The following is a 25,908-nucleotide window of genomic DNA, read 5'->3' on the forward strand; positions in this document are numbered from 1 at the left end:
CACCGCGGCGGCGGTTGGCAAAACGCTGAGCCTTCTCCTGTGACAACTTCAAGTTGTCCACCACATGATTCCAGATCCGCTGCAACCTATCCACCACGGAATCTACCCCAGGACAGTCAGAAGGCTCCACATGTCCCGAGGAAAAACGAGGATGGAAACCAGAGTTGCAAAAAAATGGCGAAACCAAAGTAGCGGAACTAGCCAGATTTATTAAGGGCAAACTCAGCCAACGGCAAGAAGGTCACCCAATCATCCTGATCTGCAGAAACAAAACACCTCAAATAGGCCTCCAGAGTCTGATTAGTTCGCTCCGTTTGTCCATTAGTCTGAGGATGAAAGGCAGACGAAAACGACAAATCAATGCCCATCTTAGCACAAAAGGATCGCCAGAACCTGGAAACAAACTGGGATCCTCTGTCAGACACATTATTCTCAGGAATGCCGTGTAAACGAACCACATTCTGAAAGAACAAAGGAACCAGATCGGAAGAGGAAGGCAGCTTAGGCAAAGATACCAAATGGACCATCTTGGAAAAGCGATCACATACCACCCAGATGACAGACATGCCCTGAGACACCGGAAGATCTGAAATGAAATCCATGGAAATGTGTGTCCAAGGCCTCTTCGGGACAGGCAAGGGCAAGAGCAACCCGCTGGCACGAGAACAGCAAGGCTTAGCTCGAGCACAAGTCCCACAGGACTGCACAAATGACCGCAGATCCCGTGACAAGGAAGGCCACCAAAAGGACCTAGCCACCAGATCTCTGGTGCCAAAAATTCCCGGATGCCCTGCCAACACCGAGGAATGAACCTCGGAAATGACTCTGCTGGTCCACTTATCAGGAACAAACAGTCTGTCAGGTGGACAAGAGTCAGGTCTACCAGCCTGAAATCTCTGCAACACACGTCGCAAATCCGGAGAAATGGCTGACAGGATAACTCCCTCTTTGAGAATACCAACTGGTTCTGCGACTCCAGGAGAGTCAGGCACAAAGCTCCTTGAAAGAGCATCAGCCTTCACATTCTTTGAACCTGGTAAATACGAGACCACAAAGTCAAAACGGGAGAAAAACAATGACCAGCGGGCCTGTCTAGGATTCAGGCGTTTAGCAGACTCGAGATACATCAGATTTTTGTGATCAGTCAAGACCACCACACGATGCTTAGCACCCTCGAGCCAATGACGCCACTCCTCAAATGCCCACTTCATGGCTAACAACTCCCGATTGCCAACATCATAATTCCGCTCAGCAGGCGAAAACTTCCTAGAGAAAAAAGCACATGGTCTCATTACAGAGCAACCAGGGCCTCTCTGCGACAAAACGGCCCCTGCCCCAATCTCAGAAGCATCCACTTCAACCTGAAAGGGAAGTGAGACATCAGGCTGGCACAAAACAGGTGCCAAAGTAAACCGGCGCTTCAACTCTTGAAAGGCTTCCACGGCTGCAGGAGCCCAGTTAGCAACATCAGAACCTTTCTTGGTCATATCCGTCAAAGGTTTAACAACGCTAGAAAAATTAGCGATAAAACGACGGTAGAAGTTAGCAAAACCCAAGAACTTCTGAAGACTCTTAACTGACGTGGGTTGAGTCCAATCATGAATAGCTCGGACCTTGACTGGGTCCATCTCCACCGCAGAAGGGGAAAAAATAAAACCCAAAAAGGGTACCTTCTGTACTCCAAAGAGACACTTTGAGCCCTTAACAAACAAAGCATTCTCACGCAAAACCTGAAACACCATCCTGACCTGCTCTACATGCGAGTCCCAATCATCAGAAAAAAACAGAATATCATCCAGATAAACAATCATAAATTTATCCAGATACTTCCGGAAAATATCATGCATAAAGGACTGAAACACTGAAGGAGCATTAGAGAGCCCGAAAGGCATCACCAAGTACTCAAAATGACCTTCGGGCGTATTAAATGCAGTTTTCCATTCATCTCCTTGCTTAATGCGCACAAGGTTGTACGCACCACGAAGATCTATCTTGGTGAACCACTTGGCACCTTTAATCCGGGCAAACAAGTCCGACAACAGAGGCAAAGGATACTGAAATTTAACAGTGATTTTATTCAGAAGCCGATAGTCAATACAAGGTCTCAAAGAGCCGTCCTTCTTGGCCACAAAAAAGAATCCTGCACCAAGAGGGGAAGAGGATGGACGGATATGCCCCTTCTCCAGAGATTCCTTGATATACGAACGCATTGCGGTATGCTCAGGTATAGACAGATTAAATAATCTTCCCTTAGGAAATTTACTACCTGGAATCAAATCTATAGCGCAGTCACAGTCCCTATGAGGAGGAAGAGCACTGGACCTGGACTCGCTGAATACATCCTGGTAATCAGACAAATACTCAGGAACTTCTGAAGGAGTAGAGGAAGCAATAGACACCGGCGGGGAATCACCATGAATTCCCCGACAGCCCCAACTTGACACAGACATTGCCTTCCAATCCAAGACTGGATTATGGGTCTGTAACCATGGCAGACCCAAAACAACCAAATCATGCATTTTATGCAGAACAAGAAAACGAATCACCTCCCGATGTTCAGGAGTCATGCACATGGTTACCTGTGTCCAAAACTGCGGTTTATTTTCCGCCACTGGCGTAGCATCAATACCTCTAAGAGGGATAGGATTTACCAACGGCTCAAAACAAAACCACAGCGCTTGGCAAACGACAGATCCATAAGACTCAGGGCAGCACCTGAATCCACAAACGCCATAACAGGGTAGGAGGACAATGAGCAAATTAAAGTCACAGACAAAATAAATTTAGGTTGCAAATTACCAATGGCGACAGGACTAACAACCCTAGTTAGGCGTTTAGAGCATGCTGATATAACATGTGTAGAATCACCACAGTAAAAACACAACCCATTCTGACGTCTATGATTTTTCTGTTCATTTCTAGTCTGAATTCTACCACATTGCATTAAATCAGGTGTTTGTTCAGACAACACCACCAGAGGATTCGCGGCTTTGTGCTCCCGCAAACGCCGGTCAATTTGAATAGCCAGCGCCATGGAATCATTCAGACCTGTAGGAATGGAGAAACCCACCATCACATTCTTAATGACTTCAGAAAGGCCATTTCTGAAATTTGCGGCCAGAGCACACTCATTCCACTGAGTAAGCACGGACCATTTCCGAAATTTTTGGCAATACACTTCAGCTTCATCCTGACCCTGAGAAATAGCCAGCAAGGCTTTTTCTGCCTGAATTTCAAGATTGGGTTCCTCGTAAAGCAATCCGAGCGCCAGAAAAAATGCATCAATATTTGCCAATGCCGGATCTCCTGGCGCTAGCGAGAAGGCCCAATCCTGAGGGTCGCCCCGTAAGAAAGAGATAACAATTTTTACTTGCTGAGCTGAGTCTCCAGATGAACGGGGTCTCAGAGATAGAAACAATTTACAATTATTCCTGAAATTCCTAAACTTAAATCGGTCTCCAGAGAACAGTTCAGGAATAGGTATTTTAGGTTCAGACATTGGACTACTGGTAACAAAATCTTGTATGCCCTGCACACGAGCAGCAAGCTGATCCACACTTTTAATCAAAGTCTGGACATTCATGTCTGCAGCAAGCACAAGCCACTCAGAGGTAAAGGGGAGGAAAAAAGAGAGGAAAGGAAAAAAAAAAAAAACCTCAGACTTTCCTTTCTTGTAATCCCACTTCTGCAATGCATTAAATATTCAACCTTGGGCCTGGCATACTGTTATGACCCCAATGGCAGAGGGTCTCAAAAGTACATACCAAGTCTGCAAACACAAAAAACCAGCTCATAGGGCAGTGGTAACTGGGCTGACCATATATCTAATCCTAGCACCACAAATAGCAGCAGCCGGGGAACGTGCCTACGTTGGTTCTAGACGTCTCGCGCCAGCCGGAGAACTAACTAACCCTAGAAGGGAAAAGATAGACCTTTCTTGCCTCCAGAGAAAAGACCCCAAAAGTTGGATACAAGCCCCCAACAAATAATAACGGTGAGGTAAGGAGAAAAGACAAACGTAAGAATGAACTAGATATTTAGCAAAGAGAGGCTCACTGACTAATAGCAGAATATAGTAAGATGACTTATATGGTCAGCAAAAACCCTATCAAAATTTCCACGCTGGATATTCAAGAACCCCCGAACCGTCTAACGGCCCGGGGGGAGAACACCAGCCCCCTAGAGCTTCCAGCAAAATCAGGAATCACATTTAGTACAAGCTGGACAAAAAATAAGAGCAAAGCAAATAACCAAAAAACAAGGAAGCAGGACTTAGCTTAATTTTGCAAGATCCAAGACCAGCAGACAGGAGCAAACAGAAAGGAACTGATTACAACGATGCCAGGCACTGGACTGAGAAACCAGGAAGTTTATATAGCAACACCCCTGGACTAACGACCCAGGTGGGTGCCAAACTGAGGAAAGACAATCCCAGAGTCATATCACTAGTGACCACAAGAGGGAGCCAAAAAAGTCTAATTCACAACACACAGGGCCACATCTGCCATGAAGTAAGATAAGCATCCCTTATCAGGTGTTGGTCTGAGCTATCTTTCAAGGGGTGAACAATGTTCCTGCTCTTGACTCTAGCCAGCTAACCAGAGTCATGGTCACACAATCCTACTGCAGCAAGAGGATTATATTGCCTTATATATATATATTCCACTCAGGCCTTTCAGTACCTAGTGACATTGCAGTATTCACTGTGTTTGTCACTTTATTCTGTTGTTCTGTGTGGGCAGAAACTGCCTGAGTCGCAAAAGCTAATTGTGACAGTGTCCCCGTCTCTGCTGAGCTGTTGGCTCCACCTGTGCTGGCAGCTTCTCAGTCTGATGGATGCAGATGCCCATTTAACATTGTACACAACATGCCCTGACTGTCAAACTATGTATGCTCATCACTGCATGCTGGAGAGGAGCCTGTGGATGTGTTGACACCATTACTAACTTAGTCATGTGGCACTAATGCCTGCAAATTACATGCGATAAGCAGAGCTAAGTTATCCATTACTATACTTATAAGGGAAATTGAAAATGATAGATGATTTTAGTCCAGAACCATGAATGCTGTCATAATTAAAGTTGAGTGGGGAGCTGAAAAGTTAATGATTTCTGATTCCTGCAAAATCATGTTTAGGGCAGGTGCAGATGACTGTAGGTTCTGCATCAGAGAAAACCCGTCTGATTATGCTAATCACACTCTGTCCAGAATTTCCTAAGACTTAGATCAAAAGGTGATCCGTTCTTGGATGTGGAGAATAAAAAAAAAAAGTTTCTTCATCTTCTCCATTCAGTTTGTCCGTGAAAATAAGACCACACTTGGATATCATCCGAGAGCAGCCCAATGTTTTCCATGGACCCATAGACACGAATGGGCAAGGAAAATACTGCATGCTGTAACTTTTTCAAAATTGGACAAGTGCACTTCTTCACTAAACAACATTGGTCCAAGTGTGATCCGATGTTTTGACAGATTGCACTTGGACCGAAACTATGATCGTCCTCACAACAGCATATAACGGCTGATTTCTGAAAATCATAGGTACCTTGATAATAAATTAACTTGGATCATTAATCATCAGACAGCATATACCAAAGGGATGTTTAAAGGAATGTTTCTTTTAAGCTGGAGAAAAATGTTTTAGATTATATTTTTGTTTTCATTATTTTTTCTTGTGCTGAGGGTTGGGATGGTGAAAGGGGGAGGGTAGAATTGCGCCACTCAATTTTTTGCCCCAGGCAAGAGGGAAGCTAGAATCTGCCCTGGTGTGCCACCATAACTCCAAATATAATGTATTACAACTATTGTAGTTTTACGTAAAGCAACAAACACTTTGTAATATTTTCTGTTGTTGTCTCAATGCAGAAACTATACAATATCAATCATAAATGACAAACCAAATTCTACTTTACCTGCATATCCAGAAGTGTAAAAGCTACTGGTCACAAATACTGTTTCTACGACCAATGACGTTTGGCAGAGTCACACACGTTGTTTTTAATTTCATTACTGCTACATATACTGTAAGTCTTTGTTACTTGTTTTTTTGTGTTTTATTGTGTAGGATTTTCTGTTTACATGAGCACTAACTGAGAACTGCTGTATAGAGATAACAATGATCTGCTCACCCTTTCTGGCTTTCAGGCTAGAAATTTCAGCACCAGAGAAGTCTCTCCAATATTCTAGTGCGAGATGCCCTGCAGATGTCTCAGCTGTACAATGCAAATGTTTGTCTTTCCTCATGAGCCTTTTTTGGGCTCCACAGCTTTATCAGCTCTCGGTGTATGACAGACCTCTTTATCAGCCTGGCAGATAGGAAGAAACCATCATAGATCATGCTCCATACAGAGCACAAGAACCTACATTAATGAATGCCTGTCACTGGCATAAACCTAGAAAATGAATACAGTCACACATAAAAAAGGATGAAATATATAACAAAATCCAACGACCCTTTCGAAGGCGCTTGGAAGCATTAAAGACAATAAAGAGGAAAAAAATAAATAAAAATGATTTTCAGTGCAGCTCAGTATGTTTTTCTGAGAGCTTTTCCTTCCATAAAAACTCATTTGAAGGACTCTTTACAATATCAAATAAAAATATTCTGCATATATTCCGAATTACCAGCAGAAGTCTTAGGACTGAGCATGACACCTCCAGCATTCACGTGTCCCTCTTATATTCATTCATCTTTGGGTTTGACACTGTTGAATAATTGTGTGGCCGATAACACACTGCAGTAATTAAGTGATTAAAGACGATCTGTCTGATCTCCTGACATGACTTAGAAGTTAATACTTTTATCTCTACATGGAAATATTCAACATTGGCTCTGATAAAGCTATTATAAGTAAACACATAGGCCACTGAATCTAATTACACTCTGTTATCAAAATACTAAGGTCCCCATCAGAAATTAACAAACTTGTTTGGAAATAGTTCTCCAAACTCAAATTCGGCACGAACCTTGAACATTCGGGTTGTGTGTTTGGATTCCCGAGCATTTTCCTCAAGATCTGCAAAATTTGCCCAAAGTTCGATAAATTATGGAGATGACACTAATGCTTTTGTTAGGATTTTGGCTAGGATAGTGGTGCTGTATGATAAGTGGGAAGCACGTGTTTGAAGGGAGAAGGTGGGGGGAGATCAGAGGAGTATTTATTTACTCTTTTATTAATGTAATGTGTGGAGATTCCCGCAGCCATTCAGGGTGCAGAAACCATTCCTAAAAGTCCAGACACAAGGGCTTGTGTCATTGGCTGCTGAAGTCACATGTCCCTCTCCATATAAAAAGCAGACATGTGGTTTCGGCACCATTTTGTGAGTGTAACAGCGCTGTGAGGCTACTGCTACCGCTGCTAGTAGTCAGATAATTAGGCGGTTTATTCTAAGCTAGTTCAAATAGGGTCCTGTGTCAAATTGACCTTCCAGCATATAAATCTGGAGTGCTAATTCTGTGGTGCAGCTAAAAGTCGCCACTTCAGCATATAAATCCAGGTGCTGCTGATTGTGTTGTACATTGATCAGTCGCCACTTCAGCATATAAATCCTTTGTTGTAATGGTGTGGTCCAGCCACCAGTCCGCATGTCAGCATATACATTTTTTGTTCTATTGTGTGGTCCAGCCACCTGTCTGCATTTCAGCAGGTAAATCCTTTGTGCTAATTGTGTGGTCCCGCCACCAGTCCATGTTTCAACATCAGAATCTTTGTGCTAATTATGTGGTCCAGCCACAAGTCCACATTTCAGCATATAAATCTTTTGTGCTAATTCTGTGGTCCAACTACTGTATCTCAGCAAATAAATACTAATTGTTAATTTGGTGACAGATGACGGACAGGTCTGGGCCGGGAAGGGTACACCCAACATGAGTGTGAAAAGGCAAGGTCGTGGTGGAAGGGGGAATAGATGTGGTGTTTGAGGTGTAGGTGGTACTCTTACTGAAAACTCTACTGAGCAAACACCTGCTCGTTCAATCCAAAGACAATTGACAATTTATATTACTGGATGGCCCAGCGGTACGCCTTGTAGATAATTTTTTGAAATGCTGACACTCCAAGTTGAGTTTCCATCTGGTGGGTTGCCTGTAGTGGGGTCTCAGAGCACCAGGCCTACACCTGTAACTTATCCACCTCTTGCTGATCTATTTGTAAGCTAGAAATGCTGGGCCAGGCCCAATCCCATCCTTCCATGCTGCACCATTATAAAATTTCTATTTTGGGTCAATTAATGCCACTTTTTCTGGTGTCTGACCCTAAGTTTTGGAACTCTTTGGACTCCAAGTTGGGTCTCCTTAATGTGTGTTGCCTGAATTTGGCAGGGCTCTCAGAGCACCAAGCCTACACCTTTAACTCATCCACCTGTTACTGATTAATGTTTAAGCTAGAAATGTTGGTCCTAGCCCTGTCCCATGCATCCATGCTGTGGAATTATACTATTTGTTCTCTGGGTCAAATTATGCCACTTTTCCTGACTGCCCCTAATTTGATCTGTTTTGGCAGCTTTTAGGCCCCCCTATAGGTGTTGTCTATGCTTCTGGTTTTGCCTCCCATTGAATTCAATGCGAAACTGTTTGGCGAACTGTTTGACGAACTGTTTGGCTAACATTTGGAAGTTTGCCAAGCCAAATCTTAAAAGGTTCACACATCTGTAGTCCCCATTTCATGCACATTCATAGGAGCAGGCAACCATCTAATATGTATGGGGGCCTCTCAACTCAACAGAAGTTAAGAGGGGGAAGAATTTGGCATCTTGAATTTCAAAGTCAAATACATTTTTGTTTATCCCAGGATAAATAACTGACAAAGGAGTCTAGCAGCAATTTAATCCTTTCTCATTGGCAACACTTCCACTCTAGGCCAAGTCTAGTATGCCATTGAATGAGAAATGGTTTGGCAGACTGTATGGCTGTCTAAAGAAAACAAGACGACCACAAAACACCCATAGGTACAAATAAGCGGGCAAAACTCAAATAGTAGACATCACAAAAAGAGGGCAAGAATAACCCAAGCAGTATATTAACCCATAAAACAGTATTAATTGAAACAATTAAAAAAACATAAATGCAAAGAGCAGCACAAATCTAGGGACTCACATATACTGTATATAGCAAGTGATAGCACATATATGTTTTAGCAGATACTGTATATAGAGATATGAGGCACTAAAATTGTAAAATATCAATGGGTAAATTTTGTTACATAGATAGAATCAAGGACACAAATTAAGAGTACATTTACATGTATGGACCTCTGTTTGCTTTAGTGTCAAGGGAATTTATATGGCATGTGCACCAGTGTATTGGTAGGTGGAACAATTTATTGCTAGCGCCAATCATGGGCATTTAACCCCTCTGATGCCGCTGTCAGTAGTGACAGCGACATAGAGGGGCATCGCGCAGGGATGAGGGCTCCCTGCGCACTCCCACCGGAACAACGCGATGCGATCGCATTGTACCGGTGTTCTCGAAGGAGTCCCCGGATCCAAAATGGCCATGGGGCTCCTTCCGGGTCCTGGAGTGAGGTGGCTTCCCGGCGCCTGCTGAGAACAGGCGCCGGAAAGCCTCCTGCACTGCCTGTCAGATCGCTGATCTGACACAGTGCTATGCAAAGTGTCAGATCAGTGATCTGATGTAACATAGTGATGTCCCACCCTGAGACAATGTTATAAAGTAAAAAAAAATAGAATGTACAAAAAAAATCCTCCAATAAAGAAAAAAATAAATAAATATTTTCCAATAAATCCATTTATTTATGTAAATAAAAAAACAATAGAGTACACACTTTCCAAAATGGTGTCACTTGTGGGATTTCCACTGTTTAGGCATATCAGAGGCTCTCCAAATGCGACATGGTGTCCGATCTCAATTCCAGCAAATTTTGCATTGAAAAGTCAAATGGCGCTCCTTCCCTTCCGAGCTCTGCCATGTGCCCAAACAGTGGTTTACCCCCACATATGGGGTATCGACGTACTCAGGACAAATTGTATAACGACTTTTCTGGTTCAATTTCTCCTGTTACTGTTGGTAAAATAAAACAAATTGCATCTGAAGTAAAAATTTTGTGAAAAAAAGTTAAATGTTCAATTTTTGTAAACATTCCAAACATTTCTGTGAAGCACCTGAAGGGTTAATAAACTTCTTGAATGTGATTTTGAGTACCTTGAGGGGTGCAGTTTTTAGAATGGTGTCACTTTTGGGCATTTTCTGTCATATCGGCCCCTCAAAGTCACTTCAAGTGTGAGGTGGTCCCTAAAAAAAATTGTTTTGCAAAATTTGTTGTAAAAATGAGAAATCGCTGGTCAAATTTAACCGTTTTAACTTCCTAACAAAAAAAAATAAGATTCCAAAATTGTGCTAATGTAAAGCAGACATGTGGGTAATGTTATTTATTAACTATTTGGTATGATATGACTCTCTAATTTAAGGGCATAAAAACTTAAAGTTTAAAAATTGCAAAATTTTCAAAATTGTCCCCAAATTTCCATTTTTTTCACAAATAAACACAAGTCATATCGAAGAAATTTTACCACTATCATAATGTACAATACATCACAAGAAAACATTCTCAAAATCACGAAGATCCGTTGAAGCGTTTCAGAGTTATTATTCGATATGACTGGCATTTATTTATGAAAAAAAGAAATATTGCAAAAATGTTGAAAATTTAGCAATTTTCATAATTTTAATTTTTGTTTCCTTAAATCAGAGAGTCATATTGCACAAAATATTTTATAAATAACATTTCCCACATGTCTACTTTACATCAGAACAATTGTGGAAACATAATTTTTTTTGTTAGGACGTTATAAGGGTTAAAGTTTGACCAGCGATTTCTCATTTTTCCAACAAAATTTGTGGGGTCAATATGACAGAAAGCACCCAAAAGTGACAGCATTCTAAAAGCTGCACCCCTCAAGGTGCTCACAACCACGTTCATTACGTTTATTAACCCTTCAGGTGGTTCACGCGAACTGAAGTAATGTGGAAGAAAAAAAATAACATTTATCTTTTTTCACAAAAAAATTACTTTAGAGGCAAACTTTTTTATTTTCACAAGGGTAAAAACAGAACCCAAAATTTGTTGTGCAATTTCTCTTGTGTACACCGATATCTTATATGTGGGGAAAATTCACTGTTTGGGTGCACTGCAAGGCTCAGAAGGGAAGGAGCACAGTTTCTGCAAAATTGAAGGGCACCATTTCACGTTTGGAGAGCCTCTGATGTGCCTAAACAGTGGAAACCTCCAAAAGTGACCTCATTTTGGAAACCACAACCCTCAAGGATTTTGTCCAGTTGTATAGTGAGCATTTTGAATTCACAGGTATGACACAGAATTTGATAACATTAGGTTGTCATATTGAATATGTCGTTATTAGTGTTGAACGCAAGTGCTAGCTACTCCAGTTTGCATCAGGCGTTCAAGTATGCACCAGATCTCGCCAGTGCTCGAGTGACATTCTCGAGTCTCTTCTCACAAGTTTTGTGGCTGTTCTACACCCCCCAGCAAAACATGCGGGGATCTGTAATACTTGGTTCATACCAGAGCACCCGATTGCAAACTAAAGTAGCAAGCAATTGTGCTCAACACTAGTCGTCATCTTTTTTTTTTTACTTTTGAAAAAAAAACAATTCTAACTCCAACCCTAGCATAAACCCAACACAACCCTAACCCCAACACAACCCTAAGGCCAACACAACCCTAACCTCAACCCTAATTGCAAAAAATATAAAAAAAATAATGTTTTTATTTTTTATTTTTTACAATGTTCATCTAAATAAGGGGGTGACAAAGAGGAATTTGATTTACTATTTTTGTTATTTTGATCATTGTGATAGGGTATACCACAGTGATCAAAAGGAACCAATAGGAAAAATTTACTATTGTTGCCGAGTACTGGCTGGCAGATCTCGGTAGACGCACTGCGCATGCGCCCACCATTTTCTTCCAGGAAGAGGACACGGAGGGCAAGGGGATGGAGCAAGAGGTTCCAGGGATGGAGGCGGTACCTGGAGGCTCGGGGGACCCCATTTCTCTCTCTTCTGTGACATGCTAGATCATATCAGAGAAGAGAGAAATTAATTGTAAATCAGACTTTTTTTGTGATCATTTGGTGAATAGGGGTGATAACTTGACAGGTAACCATCCCTGTTCATGTTCTCCAGGGACTCAGCTACACCCATTTGCCAAGATCTTAGAGATTTTCCAATGCTGGGGGGAACTATACCCTTATTTCCCTTAACTGCCGCTGTTAAAAGACGTATCGTCATTAAGGGGTTAAACATATTTACATAACTTTGTGGCACCAATTGATTAGTTTACTATAGACCACTTTTTTCAGTATCAAAATCTTGCAGAAATGTGGTACATCTTAAATCATGGCACTTTAACAAGAAAACTACACCTTTTTTGTAAAAAAACATGCACTGACAAGAAAGGCTAAAAAAGTAAATTTGACAAGCACAATTTGTCAAGGAAATAAACATATTGTGCTAGAGCAGGGGATTCTTGAAAAGATGACATCTACAATGTGTCAGGACTGCTAAAACTATTTAGCATTTTGTGAAATTACATAAATGTTTCCAAGCTGCTAACTTGCAATACTTTCCACGGATCCCTCCTATTCTGCTTTAATGGACTCTCTTACTTTCTCACCCATACAGATGATGAGTGACATCTCTAAATCTTACGGCACATAAGAGACCCAGTGTTAAAGCGCTGATTGCTTCACAAGCACATCTCAACGTGAATGATCAAAGGTCCTCAATCACAAGTTGGTCAATTGACTAATCCTAACACTTTGACGACTAACTGTGCCACTGACAGATCTTTCATTTATATTTTGCCTAGTTTTCATACTGATCCCTCCTAATTATCACAATACAGTGGACTTCCTTTTTTTATACCATTATGATCTTGGATGTCTAACATTGAAATGACTGGTTGCCAATCAGTTACCACTCAAGGGTGTACATCTCCCTCTCTTTAAAGAGCTCTATGTAAAGTTTTTACCTATCTGTGGTTTGACTAGCAATCTGACACATTTTGTTATGTCTTTGCATACTTCCTAACCTTTTTCCTCTCCTTATATGTAGCTTTTTTGTCACCCCTTCAACCATTTTTTTTAAATATAGATATCTATAGGTATTATCTCAGTTGACCCACAAAATTATAAAAGATTTAAAATTCCTGAGAAACAGTTATCCCTTCTTCATTCCACATAGAACAAGAAAATCAATGTGGCCTTCATAAAAGAGACCCACTTGTCATCAATACAGTTCCTTTCCTGAAGTCCAACAGATTCATACAAATTCACAAATTTCAAAGTCAGAAATCTCAGATATCCGATCATCCTTGTTTAATATTTATCATTTATTCAGTGAATAGATTAATTGATAAATTCCTCTTTAAATTCATATGTATGTTGAAGGGATCCTGACATCTGTCAATGGATCGGGCAGCAGGTATCAGGCACTGGCTGGATGATTTTAGCCATGTTTGTTTGAATCTGAAATGCTGCGGTGTTTCAGAGAAAAACTTACTTTAAAAGGTGAGGGGGACCAAGCCACATGGGTGATTGGTCAGAAAGGCAGGTCCCCAGCGGGTTCTATCTGCCCACTCACCTTGAGTGACAGGTCTCTCCCTCCATGCAAGTAAAGGTAGAGACACACATGGCTGAAATCAAACAGCCTGCGTCTGTGGTTTGGGCATGATGTATCTGATGTCAGGTTCCCTTTAACACATTATTTGTACTTTTATAAAAAAAAATGATATTCTCTGCTAAAGCCTATTTTTTAATGTTTAGACATAGTTATAAAGTGTAATAAAGTATACATAATTTATAGATTAACATAAATAATCATCAATATACATTTACAAAACATTGAATTTCTGGTCAATGTAATTTACTTATACTGTTTCAGAATATCAGATTCCTGTTGCAAATGTAAATGGATGTAATTTTGGCGTCAGTAGAATCTAAAATCATAATCATTATGTTTTCTTTTGTGCATTTACCAGTTGATGTGATAAGGGTAATGTATTCATATTGTATCTAAAAAATGGAAAATATCAATATTTCAATATTGAACTAAAGTCTCAAAGAAGATGAAATTGAAAAAAGGGACACAAATCCTCTAAGTATTGAGTTTTCTTGTAGCTCAGATGGTGACCATATCGAGTAAAATTGGCAATTGGCAGCCTAAAAAAATCTGATAAACTGTATTTGTTTCACATAAAACTGCAATACAAAGAGGAATTTTCCATGACCAGGAGAAGAGTGAATCAATCAGTCCTCTACGCTTTTATGTTGTAGATTTTTATGACATCTAATGATTCAGGGTATCTGAGTAACTATTAATCCTGCATCTATCAGATCCCATTCATAGAGGATTAATGGAATATATATATATATATATATATATATACACTCACCGGCCACTTTATTAGGTACACCTGTCCAACTTCTTGTTAACACTTAATTTCTAATCAGCCAATCACATGGCGGCAACTCAGTGCATTTAGGCATGTAGACATGGTCAAGACAATCTCCTGCAGTTCAAACCGAGCATCAGTATGGGGAAGAAAGGTGATTTGAGTGCCTTTGAACGTGGCATGGTTGTTGGTGCCAGAAGGGCTGGTCTGAGTATTTCAGAAACTGCTGATCTACTGGGATTTTCACGCACAACCATCTCTAGGGTTTACAGAGAATGGTCCGAAAAAGAAAAAAAATCCAGTGAGCGGCAGTTCTGTGGGCGGAAATGCCTTGTTGATGCCAGAGGTCAGAGGAGAATGGGCAGACTGGTTCGAGCTGATAGAAAGGCAACAGTGACTCAAATCGCCACCCGTTACAACCAAGGTAGGCCTAAGAGCATCTCTGAACGCACAGTGCGTCGAACTTTGAGGCAGATGGGCTACAGCAGCAGAAGACCACACCGGGTACCAGTCCTTTCAGCTAAGAACAGGAAACTGAGGCTACAATTTGTACAAGCTCATCGAAATTGGACAGTAGAAGATTGGAAAAACGTTGCTTGGTCTGATGAGTCTCGATTTCTGCTGCGACATTCGGATGGTAGGGTCAGAATTTGGCGTAAACAACATGAAAGCATGGATCCATCCTGCCTTGTATGGAGCATCTTTGGGATGTGCAGCCGACAAATCTGCGGCAACTGTGTGATGCCATCATGTCAATATGGACCAAAATCTCTGAGGAATGCTTCCAGCACCTTGTTGAATCTATGCCACGAAGAATTGAGGCAGTTCTGAAGGCAAAAGGGGGTCCAACCCGGTACTAGCATGGTGTACCTAATAAAGTGGCCGGTGAGTGTATATATATATATATATATATATATATATATATATATATATATATATATATTATTGTTTATATAATATATATTATTGTTATTTTCCCCGTAATGTTAATATTTAACTTTACCTTGTACCTACTTTTAAACTTACTGGCATATTTTTTTCTCATAATACCAGCAAACTTCCTCTCCAATTGAACCGAAAGGCATAGCTGTATAAATGGTGACATTCATAATTACATTAGACGACGCATTGTTCTTTATCTCATTTTTTGCTTCAGGTGTCATATTTTTAATTGTAATCTGTTTCATTTTTCCGTGCCCTACGTTATCAATAATTATTATCACCACAAATGTTATTATCTTTAGGTTAAAAAAAAGCATATTAAAAATGAAAAAAAATCTCATCTGTATTACACTTTTCTTATCTGGGAGACTTTAAGCTAGCACGGAAATAACGATCTTTAGTTGTTCTGTATTGTAGGTTAATGCCCTAATTTATAAACGTGGAACTGTGTACCAATCTAAAATATCAAAATCCAATAAAGATTGAATTTTGTGCGAGTTTTATTCGTCATTGAATTAATTTATTTCATTTTATTGATAGTTTCCCGTCACTTTTCACTTCGAATGTAACTAACTTACCATTAGTTCTGCCTTTTTAATAGGTATCACTGCATGCGCCATAAAATAGCTGCTCCGCGTGCACTTTATAACAAAACCACATTTAACATTTTATGGATGCTTTCCAGTGTTTTTTGCTATTTAGTCCAAAAATAAAACATACATCTAAAGAAACAGAATAAAAATAATATAAAAATAGTAATAATTATTTAAAATAGTGATTAATTTTTGGTTCTATATGCAAAATTGCAATACCATTATTTACAGTCAGGATTTTTTTGTTCCCATCTCTTTTTGTAAGGTCCATATATGATTGTATAAATCTGTAGAAAAGAGCAGGTTACTGTGAACAAGAACCCAATATTGATTTTTCTGCGGTGCAGTAAAGCATCTCCATTCTATTTGGCTCCTGTCAGAGACACTCTTTAACAGCTGGAGTCAAATTGCACTATTTACAGCAAGAGTCCTTGTCAAGCGGACCATAAGTATTCTAACAATACACTATTCAAATGGCACTTTGCCACACAAATCGCTGACTTGATGAATGCCCTTTGTTGGGGAAAAAAACGGAGAAGAGGAAGCAAATAGCAAAGTTTTATTTCTATTTTTCTTCTGAAAATGCTTTACATAGAAAAGAGTTTAAAGCCTCTGCTTGTGTTGTAGGCAGCCTAGTCAGGCAATGAATGGGTTAAAATTGTTCCTTAAAAGGACGATTACAGAACGGAACGCAGAGATTGTGCTGTTAAAATTAATTAAAATCTGCTTAGATACATCAAAGATGCTTGACAACATTAATATGGATCTTGTGTCAACTGCATTTGTCACACAAGGCCAAGCAGTGGCCTTCTGTTACTGGGAGTTCACTTGGCACGTGCACTACAATAACGGAAAAAAGAAAGGACAGGGGACCATGAAATTGAGGCATTCTTCTTTTGTAACCCAGATTTACATGAGCACAAATACTGTGACACAGCAAAGTCTTTGAAGTGTAGCTGTGCTGAACAAGCCTCTTCCTGCATTGAGACGCAAATCTGCATAGATTAACCTGCAGGTCTCTCCGAGAGCATGACAACAGCAGTAAGTGAGATATAACCAGAGGAAGCACATTGCCCCCGCATTGTCCTCTGCAGCATTTAACGCCATGTGGTATAGTAGAATTTGTACGAACGTACTAAATAAAACCTGCAAAACGTTCATTGCTACCATACGGATAATGATATAGCATTGTATTAGGGCTAAACATCCATGCAATGTATATGTGAGGCGTCTACGTAGTGACCTGTGTTATGTATGCTATAAATGCATACATTTCTATTTTCAGGAGGCAATAGTCCCATAAAGGCTTTTTTTTATTATTTTGCAGATGCATCTTCCAAGAAGGTAAAGCGTTCTGTAAGCGTTAATTGACACTCTAATGAATAAGTATGAAGAAGGGATAGTACAATTCCATTAACCTCAACAGAAAGAAAAAAACACTGAAAAAAGTGAATCTATAAAAAACAAATGCTTTCTATTATGATTTTCTTCACTGTAGTCAATGGAGTCTGATGATTAATATAAAAAGACATATTGATTGTACAATGGGAAGAAAATACACACAAAATCATACTCAGCTAATCTAGGGCCATAAATTGTCATGCTTCTGGATTTGAACACTTGGTTCTGTGGTTGGCATCTCTTTCCACTTAGCCACAGCTAAGCACCTTTTTTATTTACTCTGCCCTGTTTGTCTGCCCTATCAACTTTCGGGTGCAGCTTAAAATCCCTTTCCCTACTAATGTTTCCTGCTGGGCTGGTGATAGACTTTGTTGGACTCATTCATTGTGCTTTAGTTTGTGTTGGTTGCAGTTGCTTTGAGTGTGATTCCTTTTCTCTTTAGCGAACCATAGGGATACTAGAATCTGCAAAGGACATTTGGAGTAAGTTGTCATTGAGTGTGGGCCACCATTATGCTACCTTAGGGTGCCAACCTCTGCAGTTAGGCAGGGACAGAGAAGGGCTTTTCCTCATCTGAGCAGGGATATGTCAGGTTCAGGTATTTGTCTCCCTGGTTTGCACGTTACCCGTATGAATGTGCTTTGGGAGTCATAATATAAATCAATTGGATATCATCAATAATAACAGAGTTTTGACTTTATACTGGGCATATATTGTACTCAGTGCTCACACTTTATAATTTAAACTGTCCTTCAAGGGACCCAAAATCTTCTCTAAGGTCTCATGTGCATAACCATACATTGGATCTGCATCACAGAGTCTAAATATGGAGGTAATGCATTATTAGAGGAATCATGCATACCAGCACATAAAACACTTGGTAGGGTGCCAATGTTTTATGCAGTTTTTTATCACTTCACATTTAAATAAAAAGCAGCATACCTTATTGAACATTTGACAGTAAATACACATTCAGTATATTGGACATGTCACCCTAAAATATGGTGCACAAAGCAGTTTCCGTATTGGGCACTGTATCTTGGGCCCAATTGCACAAGGCTATATTATGGCTTCATCCATGAGTTGTATATTTTGCGATGATGTCAGGATCTAATCCCGTCTTTGCATCTCATTTTAAGGCTCTAGCACTTGACAGGGTACTAAGTTGACAAAGAATATTAGGGAAGTACTGTAGGCATTTGTAATTTGCATACCCAACATGGTTTTGTATGAAGCCTAAACGAGAAGATTATTGAAAATTAAAATGTTTACTTCTAGCACAATCATTTACTGGTTTGACGTTGACTCTTGTGCTACGGGATGAAGTAAAACTATTCTAACTAATGCCATGCCATCATCTGCTACTACTCACAAGTCTGGTGATATCAGTTGGCACAGATGGTCATTAACTTGGCCCTTGATAATAATTAGAGATAATTTGAGTCACTTCAATATCAGTTGTTACTCATTTGTGGCGTGACAAATCGCAGTATTAAGACACATTGTGACACAGATGTTGGCAAGATACTAATATAATCTACTATGTCTATACTTTTTTCCACTAGAGAATTCTGTATCCTGGAAGTAAACAAAAGGACAGAGATTTGCTGAGCTCAACAATCATTTCCAGAATCCAGTTCCTAAGTTGTAAAGTTGATGTAATTGAAAATGTCTGGAGTGCTAAGGGCTCAAGGTTGGAGTATGTACTGTACAATCTGGATCACCTTCTGAACAGGTTCATAAAATATCTATTCATTGAAAATGTAAAATAAAAGGTGATTGTTGCCTAAAATGTAACCCTAGATTGCATTCAAATATCGATTATGTTTATATTGGGTTAAAGTTCTCAGACTCTCACAGATATGTCTGTTTTAATAAATTATTATATTACTCATATAATCTAAGGAGTCTGAAGGCTATTTTCAGAGCAGTAGTATTTTACTGTTCTATTGCCATTTCTAAATATGTATGAATAAATTGACAAGTGGGTGCTATGAAATTGTTCCTGTCAAATGGGCTTGTCTTTACACATTGTTACCCTGGTATCACTGATTGGACAGTATCATAGTTTGTAGGAACACTGAATCCCATAATGGTAACACTCAAATGTCAATTTATTCAGTATTTTCTAGAAGGAATTGCAGAAGAATAGCAAAGCATAAGGTTCTGAAAAAAATCCTTCAGAAATGTCATTGCATGTGGAATATAAGTATTTCTCCAAAACAGCAGACAATAATCGCATCTAGTACCATAATATGACAGCACACAGCTATATTTGATCACTTTTGTCTTCACTTTAAAAAAATAAAATAAAAAGTGCAAAAGCAGGATAAAGTGTTCTCTTTCTACTTTTCTTCAGTTTGTAATCCACTATTGGATTTGGCTAAATTAATACATCAAAAACAGTATAACAAGAACAAAGGTTAAAACAATCACCTTAAAGCTGTGCTTGCACATTGCAGTTAAATCATGATTTTGCTACAGTACGACACAAAATAAATGCAGAATTTTCCCAGGACCAAAGCATTGTACTAATTTAAATAATTAAAATCATGACATAACATTTTTCCATAAATGCTTTTAAGTACAAACCTTTTTATAATAAATTATTAAAAATAAATAAAAACTCATCTACCAAACCAGCGGTGATCCTCATCCGATGCGCTGCCAGCATCCGCTGCTGCGCTGCCTATTTCCTCTACTAGCTCCGGCAGAACATTATGTTATGGACGCAGTCTTCATATTCCATCCAATCTGGAAGAAATACTTCTTCTAGCTACCACAAGGAAAGCAATGATCCCAGTGAGTGATGGTGGAAGCAAAACCCAGGAGAGGTGCCAATTGAGTGGTTGAGTATTGTTTGTATTTTCGGACCATCCTGGGACCATTAAAAACATTGTAGAAATCCATGATAAGGCAGTGAGCCAACCTCCACAAACTGTGTGTGTATATATATATATATATATATATATATATATATATATATATATATATACATACAGTATATATATATATATATATATATATATATATAGTAAGATGGCCACAGGATGGGTTCTTAAGGGGAGATATGTGTCACCGCGGTTATTAGCTGCGGTGATGTGAGCTTAGAAGCATGCTCCAGGACATATAGTGCTGTCCGAGTTATTAGGCAATTCCAGAGCCAAATTTTATGAGCAGTATTAAGAGATTGGTGGGAATGACTGCTCACATATTCCAACCCCAGGGATTCTGGCTTGACAGATAAAATGAGGACCAAGTTCCTCATTCAGTGTAAGGTTGCTGCATTCAGCCCCACACCCAGTAGCTAACTAACCTTATTTCCATGTGGAGCATAGGCCTGTCTAGAGTCCTTTGCTTGATGGCAGAAGGTGCCAAGCCCCCCCCAGCTTTGGGCAGAGGGGCGGTATGTAAGATGGCCGCCGGATGAGTCCTTGAGGGAAGATACATGTCATCGTGGCTGTTAGCTGCAGTGATGTGAGTTCAGAAGAATGTGGTAGCACATATAATGCTGAGAGAGTTATTAGGCCATTCCAGAGCCGGGTTTAACAAGCAGTCATAATTGATGGGTGGGAATGACCGCTCACATATTCCAACCCCAGGGGCATGGCTTGACAGACAAAATGGAGATCAAGTGCCTCATTCAGTGTCTGTAGCTGGAGATGTGTGGATATCCTGTTACCCCTTTTTTTCACAGTACACTTTAATATTATAAAGAGACTGTGTACTTAACAGGTAGCTCATTCCCTGCTTTACTTGTTTATGGCTGAATGGTTTCTGCATTTATGGCAGTGTATTTGCAGATAGTATTATCAAGAGTTTTTTTTATAACCGGGTGTATGTTATATATAGGCTTCACATTGCATTTGCCACTTTGTTTATTCACTTTACCCATTTTAAACACATTGTCATGATTCACTAATATATATATATATATATATATATATGTTTTATATATATGTAATATATATGTTTATATATTTCAATATATAAAATACATACCACCTTAATTGTTTGTATAATCATGGATTATGAATAGAGATGGGTGAACCAAAACAGCAAAGTTCGGCGTCTGCACTGAACACCTACTGTTCGGACATGGACACCGAAAACAGACTTCACCAGGAAGTCCGTGGTAATGTTCGGGTTCGGCTGCCCGAACACTGGGTGTTTGTCACACTGTCATGTGCATGGCAGTGCGTCAAACACTGCTTATGATCGGTGGTGAATCATCCCCGCCGGTCAGAGAGCCGTGGTTCCCACACTGTCAAAAGACAGTGTGAGCGCTCAGCTGTGATCGGAGGTATAAAGTTTACCTCTGGTCACTGGTGTCAGCTGATGGGACTACTGATCCCATCATCCGACACCTGCTGTGGCTTAGAACAGTGAGAGCAGAAGCGGTGGATGGGAGTATTCATCAGCCGCTCCTGTGCTGTAAATAAATATTTTCTAACTAGCCAGGCAAAACTCACAGCTGGGTACTGCAACCCTCAGCTGTCTGACATCCACTCTCATAGGCTGCGCACTCGCATAAATAGTTCACTGCCCTTCACCTAGCCACGCCCTTGGAAGAAGCCAGTGGCGAAAAGTGCGTCGGGGTGAGAGGACATCACTCCAGGCTCCTGATAACAAGGTGAATCGGTCTCTTATTATTGCAGGCACGGTCCTTACTACTTGTAGCACTTTCTTTGATTCTGTCTAAAGTTATTTGGCAGGCCTCTTCTCAATAGTAGATATTACTATACAAACTGTTGGGCCAAGCATTGTATACATTTTTACATGTGGTAAGCATAATAGGTTTCAGTATTCTCCTTGCACTCCAGCTTTATCTCATAAACATTATACCTTCATTCGTTATGGCTTTGAGCTAGTCATTTAATTCATTACTCATTTTGAGGTAGCTACTAAGCAAATGACCAAAAAGGGGCTATCAGTTTTGCTAGTTTGTGATTCAGTCCTACTTAGCATTCATATATTGTACCTGTATTTAGTGTTAGTTTCAGGTAGCCTGGACTGTCCTCTATATGAGGCACATTGCTTTGTTATTTTTCATTCTTGCACTTTAAATCCTTACAAATAAAAGTTAATTTTTAACTTATAGATCTCTTCATCCATTTACATTTTTGCATACCTTGTCCAAATTATCAAACGTACACCTCATGACAATAATGCACGCAGTTGCTGCATATTCCTTTCCAATCCCAAACCTACTTTTACTTACCTAGCAATGTAGCATTATTGGGCTACAAAAGATAAATATATATATATATACTAGACTGTGGCCCGATTCTAATGCATCGGGTATTCTAGAATATGCATGTCCCCGTAGTATATGGACAATGATGATTCCAGAATTCGCGGCAGACTATGCCCGTCGCTGATTGGTCGAGGCAACCTTTATGACATCATCGTCGCCATGGCAACCATTATGACATCTACATTGATACTGTGCCCGTCGCTGATTGGTCGAGGCCTGGCGGCCTCGACCAATCAGACGCGGGATTTCCATTATGACATCATCGTCGCCATGCTGTGCCCGTTGCTGATTGGTCGAGGCCTGGCGGCCTCGACCAATCAGAGACGCGGGATTTCCTAGACAGACAGACAGACAGACAGACAGACGGAAAAACCCTTAGACAATTATATATATAGATATATATACATATATATATATTAGAAAAATTAGAACAGCATCATATTACCACACTTGTAGTGCCAAGCTCTCCAAGCCAGTATTCCAGCGGCTCCAACAATATGAGAAAAAAAAGAAAAGCAGCACAAAAAAGTAACAAAAAAGTGGGTCTTTTTAATGCCTGAACGGCGTGGCAACGTTTCGGATTTTCCAATCCTTTTTCAAGCAGTGAACATACAAATGAAGTGAGTATATATAGCTGTTACACATGTTGCTTATTAATTTGTTATTAAAAGATTATTCACATTTATAACATTAATATCAATATATTTTATATTACAATAAAGTGCATCCGCATATATTTTTCTCAGATAAAAAATCATCCTAAAGTGACATTTATCAAATAAAGTGCATCGTGACTGTGAATTAAATATATTAAATGATCAATTAAAATCTCACATATGTCCCAATCTATTGTAAAAGCAAATCAGAGACGTACTTACAGGCATAACGCCACATGTATTTCGCTCTCGGCGTCTTCCTAGAGTCACTGCGCATGTCTGTGACATCTAGTTGAGGAAACAAGGAATTATGGTCGGCGCCTGCGCACAAATGTTCTAAAAACATCAGCGCCATCTTGGAAAAGGGAAAACACACTGACTACATGACGGAAGAAAAAAAAAGTCCAAAATAAAGAGCGATGTATAGACTTTTACTAAGCGCTGACCTCTCAAGTTAATGTTAGATGTAATATTAACCTTTTTGAGTTTAATAATCATATATTTGTTTGACTGGTAAAAGCACTATTAATATACTTATATAAAGGCACCCACAACATCCTTGTTTATTAAGGATGTTGTGGGTGCCTTTATATAAGTATATTAATAGTGCTTTTACCAGTCAAACAAATATATGATTATTAAACTCAAAAAGGTTAATATTACATCTAACATTAACTTGAGAGGTCAGCGCTTAGTAAAAGTCTATACATCGCTCTTTATTTTGGACTTTTTTTTTCTTCCGTCATGTAGTCAGTGTGTTTTCCCTTTTCCAAGATGGCGCTGATGTTTTTAGAACATTTGTGCGCAGGCGCCGACCATAATTCCTTGTTTCCTCAACTAGATGTCACAGACATGCGCAGTGACTCTAGGAAGACGCCGAGAGCGAAATACATGTGGCGTTATGCCTGTAAGTACGTCTCTGATTTGCTTTTACAATAGATTGGGACATCTGTGAGATTTTAATTGATCATTTAATATATTTAATTCACAGTCACGATGCACTTTATTTGATAAATGTCACTTTAGGATGATTTTTTATCTGAGAAAAATATATGCGGATGCACTTTATTGTAATATAAAATATATTGATATTAATGTTATAAATGTGAATAATCTTTTAATAACAAATTAATAAGCAACATGTGTAACAGCTATATATACTCACTTCATTTGTATGTTCACTGCTTGAAAAAGGATTGGAAAATCCGAAACGTTGCCACGCCGTTCAGGCATTAAAAAGACCCACTTTTTTGTTACTTTTTTGTGCTGCTTTTCTTTTTTTTTCTCATATAAATATATATATATATATATATATATATATATATATACACACACTGCTCAAAAAATTAAAGGGAACACTTAAACAAAAGAATATAACTCCAAGTAAATCCAACTTCTGTGAAATCAAACTGTCCACTTAGGAAGCAACACTGTTTGACAATCAATTTCACATGCTGTTGTCCAAATACAAACAGATGGAAATTATTGGCAATTATCAAGACACACTCAATGACGGAGTGGTTCTGCAGGTGGGGACCACAGACCACATCTCAGTACCAAAGCTTTCTGGCTAATGTTTTGGTCACTTTTGAATGTTGGTTGTGCTTTCACACTCATGGTAGAATGAGATGGACTCTACAACCTACACAAGTGGCTCAGGTAGTGAAGCTCATCCAGGATGGCACATCGATGTGAGCTGTGGCAAGAAGGTTTGCTGTGTCTATCAGTGTAGTGTTCAGAGGCTGGAGGCACTACCAGGAGACAGGCCAGTACACCAGGAGACGTGGATGGGGCCGTAGGAGGGCAACAACCCAGCAGCAGGACCACTACCTCAGCCTTTGTGCAAGGAGGAAGAGGAGGAGGAATACCAGAGCACTGCAAAATGACCTCCAGCAGAAACCGACTCCATGAGGATGGTCTGAGTGCCCGGCGTCCACAGATGGGGGTTGTGCTCACAGCCCAACACCATGCAGGATGCTTGGCATTTGCCACAGAACACCAGGATTGGCAAATTCACCACTGGCGCCCTGTGCTTTTCACAGATGAAAGCAGGTTCACACTGAGGACATGTGACAGACGTGACAGAGTCTGGTGATGCCATGGAGAGCGATCTGCTGTTTGCAACATCCTTCAGCATGACCGGTTTGGCAGTGCATCAGTAATGGTGTGGGGTGGCATTTCTTTGGAGGGCTGCACAGGCCTCTATGTGCTCGCCAGAGGTAGCCTGACTGCCATTAGGTACCGAGATGAAATCCTCAGACCCCTTGTGAGACCATACGCTGGTGCGGTTGGCCTAAGGTTCCTCCTAATGCAGGACAATGCAAGACCTCATGTGGCTGGAGTGTGTCAGCAGTTCCTGCAAGTTGAAGGCATTGAAGCTATGGACTGGCCTCACTGTTCCCCAGACCTGAATACAATTGAACACATCTGGGACATCATGTCTCGCACCATCTAAAAAAATATCGTTGCACCACAGACTGTCCAAGAGTTGGCGGATGCTTTAGTCCAGGTCTGGGAGGAGATCCCTCAGGAGACCATCTGCCGCCTCATCAAGAGCATGCCCAGGCATTGTAGGGAGGTCATACAGGCACATGGACATGGAGGCCACACACACTACTGAGCATCAT

At 40.1% G+C, this 25,908-nt stretch overlaps 1 protein-coding gene across 2 annotated transcripts in view; it reads right to left on the bottom strand.

The window, feature by feature from the left end:
- WDR72 (WD repeat domain 72) overlaps positions 1 to 25,908 on the bottom strand; it is a 563,678-nt gene that overhangs the window by 216,638 nt on the left and 321,132 nt on the right. The window lies entirely within an intron of this gene.

This window comes from Ranitomeya variabilis, chromosome 5 (assembly GCF_051348905.1).
Source record: "Ranitomeya variabilis isolate aRanVar5 chromosome 5, aRanVar5.hap1, whole genome shotgun sequence".
Classification (NCBI taxonomy): Eukaryota; Metazoa; Chordata; class Amphibia; order Anura; family Dendrobatidae; genus Ranitomeya; species Ranitomeya variabilis.